Raw genomic sequence first — 7,612 nt, 5'->3', positions numbered from 1 at the left:
AGAAATGCCTGCTTGCAAGGTTGGCCCTTGGCTGGCATCTGGGAATGTGAATTTAAGGACTGGTAAGAGTAGCTCACTATGCCTACACTATTTATACAAATCATGTGGTTTATGCTAAATACGTGCTTTCCTTCTGGGAGTCTGGAATTTTGATACATGCTAGACAAAGGATGCCTATATGGCCAGCCTTTATTAAAAACCCTGGACACTGAATTTCAAATGGGCTTCCGTGGTAGACAATATTTCACATGTTGTCAGGACTTGTTGAAGGGATTAGGCGTGTCCTATGTTGACTCCCCTGGGAGAGCACTCTGGAAGCTTGTGTTGGTTTCCTCTGGACTTTGCCCCTTGTGCTGTTTCTCTTTGCTGATTTTGCTCTGTGTCCTTTCACTATATAATAAAACTTATCTGTGAGTATGACTACATACTGAATCCTATGAGTCCTTCTTATGAATCATTGATACTGAAGATGGTCTTGGGGGTTTGAAAATCAATTAACGTAATACATCACATCCATAGAATAAAGGACAAAGACCATCTGATCATCTCAAAAGATGCAGAAAAAAGCATCTGACAAAATCCATCACAGTTTCATAATAAAAATACTTAGCAAACTAAGAATAGAAGGGAGTTTCTGCAGCCTAATAAAGGGAATATATGAAAAACCCATAATTAAAATCAAACTTAATGGCGAAAGACTGAATGACATCCCCCTAAGATCAAGAGCAAGACAAGGATGTCCACTGTCATCCCTCCTATTAAACGTTGTTTTGGAGGTTCTAGCTAGGGTAATCAGACAAGAAAAAGAAAGAAAAGTCATCCAGGTACTCGCTTCAGCAGCACATATACTAAAATTGGAACAATACAGAGAAGATTAGTAGAAGTAGAAGATTAGAAGATTCACAAATTCGTGAAACGTTCCACATATATATATTTTTTTGGCCATGCCCTTGGCAGTGAAAGCATGGAATCCTAACCACTGGATCGCCAGGGAATTCCCAAAGCATTCCATATTTTTAATTATTAGAGAAATTCAAATCAAAACTACAGTGAGGTACCACCTCACACTGGTCAGAATGGCCATCATTAAAAAAATCTACAAATAACAAATGCTGGAGAGGGTGTGGAAAAAAGGGAACCCTCCTACATTGTTAGTGGGAACGTAAATTGATGCAGCCACTCTGGAAAACAGTATGGAGGTTCCTCAAAAAACTAAAAATGGAGTTGCCATATGATCCAGCAATCCCACTCCTGGGCATGTATCCGGAGAAAACTCTACTTCAAAAAGATACGTGCAGGGCTTCCCTGGTGGCGCAGTGGTTGAGAGTCCGCCTGCCGATGCAAGGGACACGGGTTCATGCCCCGGTCTGGGAAGATCACACATGCCGCGGAGTGGCTGGGCCTGTGAACCATGGCCGCTGAGCCTGCGCGTCCGGAGCCTGTGCTCTGCAATGGGAGAGGCCACAACAGTGAGAGGCCCGGGTACCGCAAAAAAAAAAAAAAAAAAAAAAGGAAAGAAAAGATATGTGCACCCCTGTGTTCATAGCAGCACTATTCACAATAGCCAAGACATGGAAACAACCTAAATGTCCATTGACAGATGAATGGATAAAGAAGATATGGTACATATATACAATGGAATACTACTCAACCATAAAAAAAAAGAAATAATGCCATTTACAGCAACACAGATGGACCTAGAGATTATGATACTAAGCAAAGTAAGTCAAAAAGAGAAAGACAAATACCATATAATATCACTTATACGTGGAATCTAAAATATGACACAAATGAACTCATCTACGTAACAGAAACAGATTCACAGACATTGAGAACAGACTTGTGGTTGCCAAAGTGGGGGGTGGGGGAGGGATAGATTGGGAATTGGGGATTAGCAGATGCAAACTATTATATATAGAATAGATAAACAACAAGGTACTACTGTATAGCACAGGGAACTATATTCAATATCTTGTGATAAACCATAATGGAAAAGAATATGAAAAAGAATATATATATGTATAACTGAATCACTTTGCTGTACAGCAGAAATTAACACATTGTAAATCAACTATAGGTCATGAAATAAATAAATAAAAAATCATCCAGATTAGAATGGAATAAGTAAAACAATCTCTATTTAAAAATGACATGATCTTGTGTACAGAAAATTCTAAAGAACTCACTAAAAAACTATTAGAAGTAATAAATGAGTTCAACAAGGTTTCAAGATACAAGATGAATATATGAAAATCAATTGTATTTCTATACGCTAGCAATAAACATTCCAAAAATGAAATTAAGAAAACAATTCAAGTTAAAATAGCAACAAAAAGAATAAAATACTTAGCTGTAACTTTAAAAAAAGATGTGTAAGACTTGTACAATGGAAATAGCAAAACATTGTTGAAGGAATTAAGATCAGATGTAAATAAATGTAAAGACATATTCACAGATCAGAAGACTTAACATTTTAAGATTGACTGATTAATTTGCAGATTCAATACAATCTCCACCAAGATCCCAGCTGGCTTTTTAAAGCAAAATTGGTAAGCTGATCTTAATATTTAAATGAAAATGCCAGGGACCCAGAATAGATAAAACAATATTGAAAAAGAAGAAAACAGAGGACTCAAACTTTCTGATTTTAAAACTTGAGAGGGTACTGGCATAAGCAAAGGCATATAGATCATTGGGCAAGAATTGACAGTTCAGAAATAAACTGTACATTTATGGTTAATTGATTTTCAACAAGGGTGTCAAGACCATTCATGAGGGAAAGAATAATCTTTTTAAGAAATTCTGCTGCGATAACTGAAATGCACAAGTAAAATAATGAAGCTGGACCTCTACCTCACACCATACACAAAAATTAACTCAAAATGGATCATAAACCTAAATGTAAGAGCTAAAAACTATAAAATCCCTCAGAAGAAAACATAGGACTAAATCTCCATGACCTTGGGTTAGGAAACAGTTTCTTAGGTATAACACGTAAAGCACAACACCCAAAAGAAAATAAATAAATTGGACCTCATCAAAAATTAAAAACCCTTGGGAGTTCCTTGGCGGTCCAGTGGTTAAGACTCTGCGCTTTCACTGCAAGGGGCACGGGTTCGATCCCTGGTTGGGGAACTAAGATCCTGCATGCTGCGTGTTGTGGCCAAAAATAAATAAATAAATTAATTAAATTAAATTAAAAGCCTTAAAATAACTATAAGTAGAGTATAACCTTTAAAATTTTGAATCACTATGTTTATATTTGAAACTTATATAATATTTTACATCAACTATACATCAAAAAAAAAGTAAAAACTTTTGTGTCTCAAAGGACACTATAAAGAAAGTGAAAAGGTATTCCACAGAATGGAAGAAAATATTTGCAAATCATGTATCCAGAATATGTAAAGAACATTTACAACCCAATAATAAATGAACAGATAACTCAACTTTAAAGTGAGCAAAGGATTTGGACAGATATTTGTTTAAAGAAGATGTACAAATCAACAATAAACACATGAAAACATTTTCAACATCATTAGTCATCAGGGAAATGCAAATCAAAACCACAATAAGATTCTACTTCATGCCCACTAGGTTGGCTATAATCAAAGATAGACAATAACAAGTGTTGGTGAGGATGTGGAGAAGTTGGAATCCTCATACATCGACGGTAGGAGTGTAAAATAGTGCAGCTCTGTGGAAAACAGTTTAGCAGTTCCTCAAAAAGTTAAACATAGAGTTGCCATATGACCCAGCAATTCCACTCCTAGGTATATATCCAAGAGAAATGAAAATATCAATCAACAGAAAAACTTACACATGAATATTCACAGAAGCTTTATTCATAATAACTAAAAGTGGAAACAACATGAATGTCCACCAGTGCATGAAAGGATAAAGAAAATGTGGTATACCCATACAGTGGAATATTATTTGGCTATTAAAAGGAATGAGGTACTGATACATACTACAACATGGATGAAACTTTTTTTTTTTAATTTATTTTTGGCTGTGCTGGGTCTTTGTTGCTATGCACGGGCTTTCTCTAGTTGCGGTGAGCGGGGGCTACTCTCCGTTGTGGTGCATGGGTCTGTCATTGTGGTGGCCTCTCTTGTTGCAGAGCAAGGGGCTCTAGGCGTGCGGGCTTCAGTAGTTGCAGCACGTGGGCTCAGTAGTTGTGGCTCGTGGGCTTAGATACTCCGTGGCATGTGGGATCTTCCCGGACCAGGGCTTGAACCCCCTGCTTGGCAGGCGGATTCTTAACCACTGTGCTACGAGGGAAGCCCTGGATGAAACTTGAAAGCATAAAACATCACCACTGTAGAGAATGGACTCAAGGACACGGGGAGGACGAAGGGTAAGTGGCATTGACATATATACACTACCAAATGTGAAATAGATAGCTAGTGGGAAGCAGTCGCATAGCACAGGGAGATCAGCTGGGTGCTCTGTGACCACCTAGAGGGGTGGGATAGGGAGGGTGGGAGGGAGACGCAAGAGGTACGAGATATGGGGCTATAAGTATACGTATAGCTGATTCACTTTGTTATACAGCAGAAACTAACACAAAGGTAAAGCAATTATACCCCAGCATAGGTGTTAAAAAGAAAACCACACCACTATAGTCACAAAAGGTAATGTATTGTATGATCCTGTCTTGTTTTTTGTTTTTTTTTGGCCGTGCCAAATGGCTTGCGGGATCTTAGTTCCCCGACCAGGGATTGAACCCAGGCCCTCAGCAGTGAAAGTGTGGAGTCCTAACCACTGGACCGCCAGGGAATTCCCTGTATGATCCTATTTTTATGAAATGTGCAGAAATAAGCAAAATTCATAGAGACAGAAATCAGATTAGTGGTTTCCAGGGTCTGTGGAAGTTGGGGGGAAGTGGGAAGTGACCGCTAACGGGTACTGGGTTTCTTTTGGGGGTGGTAAAAATGTTCTAAAATTGACTGTAGTGGTGATGGTTGCACAAGTCCATGGATATACTGAAAGCCATAGAATTGTACACTCTAAGTGGATGAATTGTACGGTATGTGAAATACATCTCAACATAGCTGTTAAAAAATGTCAAGGAGGCGGGCTTCCATGGCGGGCTTCCACGGTGGTTAAGAATCCGCCTGCAATTGCAGGACATGCGTTCGAGCCCCGGTCCGGGAAGATCCCACATGCTACGGAGCAACTAAGCCTGTGCGCCACAACTACTGAGCCTGTGCTCTAGAGCCCATGAGCCACAACTACTGAGCCCTCGTGCTGCAACTACTGGAGCCCATGCGCCTAGAGCCTGTGCTCCTCAACAAAAGAAGCCACCGCAATAAGCCCTCGCACCACAACGAAGAGTAGCCCCCGCTCACCGCAACCAGAGAAAGCCTGCGCGCAGCAACGAAGACCCAATGCAACCATAAATAAATAAATTAAAAAAAAACAAAATAAAACAAAAAAAACGTCAAGGAGGCAATCGGGTGTGCCCCGGAGAAGAGAGGCTGGAGCAGGAGAAATAAGTTGGAAGTTATGGGGCCACAGACAGGGATGGGAGAACTCTTACTGGAAAGATGAGTAGAGGGGTAAGAGGATTCAGGGTCAAGTCCTGGGACCTTTCATCACTGGAATGAGGAAAGGAGCGGGGTTCAGGAAAGGAGGCCAAATAGCAGACAGTGGGGTAGGAGACATGCATGTGATGTGGACAAGCTGAGGAGGACTAGCTGAGGCCAAGAGAGGAGAGTGCTTTGAGAAGGGGGAGGGGCCAAGTGGGTCACAGGCAGCGGAGTGGGCAGGAAGGTGCAAGCAGGAAGCAGGGCCCATCCCCAGCTGTCTGCCCCCTTTGGCAAAAAGTCCACAGTGTGCCCCACTGAAGCCTCCCTGAAGCAGCAGGGGGTGTAGTTTGGTGAAGGGGAAGGAAAAGGAGCAGAGTTTGGTGCTCAGCATGCCAAGGACAATCTCAGCCCTGCTGCTTTGCTGCCTAAGTGACCTTAGGAAAGACACGGGGCCTGCTTCCTCACTCCTGAATGGCCTTTTAGGGTTGATGAGGAGATTGAATACTGTACCCTGTGCAAACTGCCTGACACATAGTGGGCACTTTAGTTGTTAAAAGCTCTGGCTCCAAAGACAGGCAGCTAGCTGTGTGATCTAGGCCAGTTTCCTTAACCTCTCTGAACCTCAGTTTTCAGGAGGTTCCGGGGTATATTAGTCAAATCCACCTCACTGGACTGTTGCAAGAGTTAGATGACAAAATGCAAGTAAAGCATTTGGCAGGGGGCTGGGACACAGTAAGGGCTTCGTGAAGAGCTGCATGTTCCTTTCTGCTCTCAGCCCTTGCCTTGATGCACGCCCGGGCTGGGTGACAATCGGGGACCACGGGGAGCAGCTCCCACTAACCATCTTCCTGCAGGGCTGGGCCCCGGCCCCTAAACAGCCGCTCAGCTCAGCCAGCCCGGCATCAACGCGCCACCAAGAAGACTGAGACAGAGCAGAGCGCTGGGCCTTAGCTGGAGCGGGGTCAGTGTGTGCATGTGGCCGGGTGGGGGGCCTGTAGCCTCTTCCTGGCTGGTATTGGCTCGCAGATCGGCAACATGATCACCGCCTTGACCTCGGGAGGGAACAGCTGCTCTGAGGCCATCCCATGACTCGAGTACCTCACATAAGGCCCCCTTAACCTTGGGCAGCTGCCGCGTCCACGCCAACAGCTGGGCCCCGCGGGCCGTAAATCACTGACGACACAAGCCGACCAGCGCGGCTGGCGGCTGCTGCCGGGGGTGGGAGCGGGGCAGGGGCGCAGGCAGGGCCTCAGAAACACTCCCCCCGCCCCCCACACCCCACCCATTCCATTCAAGCCAAGGGTGGCGGCTTTGTAGCCTTGCTGGGCAAACTTTCGTCAAATCCGCAGAGGTCTTTCGACACAACAGACGCTGCACAGCAGAAGCAATGTGGACGTCCAGGGGGAGGCTACGTGTATAAGCCGAGCCGGGAACTGGAAAGTCTAACATGAAAGTCACTCGATCACACGTCGTGGGGCCGGCGGGGACCGGCGAGCCCGCTGCTCCAGCCGGAGGCCCCTCGCGCGCGTCTTGCCTCGGTCCTGGCGGCGAACACCGGGGCGCAGGGGAAGCCAGCTAATCCCGCGGATTCCACGAATGCGCAGAACACACACTCCGCGCTGCCCGCCGGCGGCCACCGGGCACAGGCAGGGGGACCACCGCCCGGGGGACTAGGACACCCGCCCCGGGGTATGTTAGTGCAGGGCACCAGAAGACAGCCTGGATTTTTCCATTATCTGATGAGGATGCATTCCAGACCGTTCATCCACGTGTTTGCTTTGCTCCCGTGTGATTTGTCTAGAAATGTCTGTAATGGCATTTTCCCTTTAACATCGTAATAGGCAGCGCAAAGGAGAAGAGTATTAACCATTCTCTGCCGTTAGATTCCTCATGGCAAAGAACTGGCAGGTGGTGGAAACAAACGTGGGTGTCAACTACCTTCTGGCAATCGTCACCACTTGTTTACATCTTGAAAAGAATGGAAGGAAAAGTGCAAACGTGGAAACAGTTGTTTTAGGTGCTGGAGTGATTTGCTTTTAATTGTCCCTGGCAAAAGTAATCTGTGGGGTGGGGAGGAT

At 44.3% G+C, this 7,612-nt stretch overlaps 1 non-coding gene across 1 annotated transcript; it reads left to right on the top strand.

Moving 5' to 3' along the window:
• Positions 1-824: 824 nt before the first annotated feature.
• Positions 825-930, top strand: LOC132434616 (U6 spliceosomal RNA). The gene has a single exon (XR_009521339.1). It is a non-coding gene; the product is annotated as a U6 spliceosomal RNA (small nuclear RNA).
• The last annotated feature ends 6,682 nt before the right edge of the window (positions 931-7,612 follow it).

This window comes from Delphinus delphis, chromosome 11 (assembly GCF_949987515.2).
Source record: "Delphinus delphis chromosome 11, mDelDel1.2, whole genome shotgun sequence".
In the NCBI taxonomy this organism is placed as follows: Eukaryota; Metazoa; Chordata; class Mammalia; order Artiodactyla; family Delphinidae; genus Delphinus; species Delphinus delphis.
This window is presented reverse-complemented; position numbering and strand designations above follow the sequence as displayed.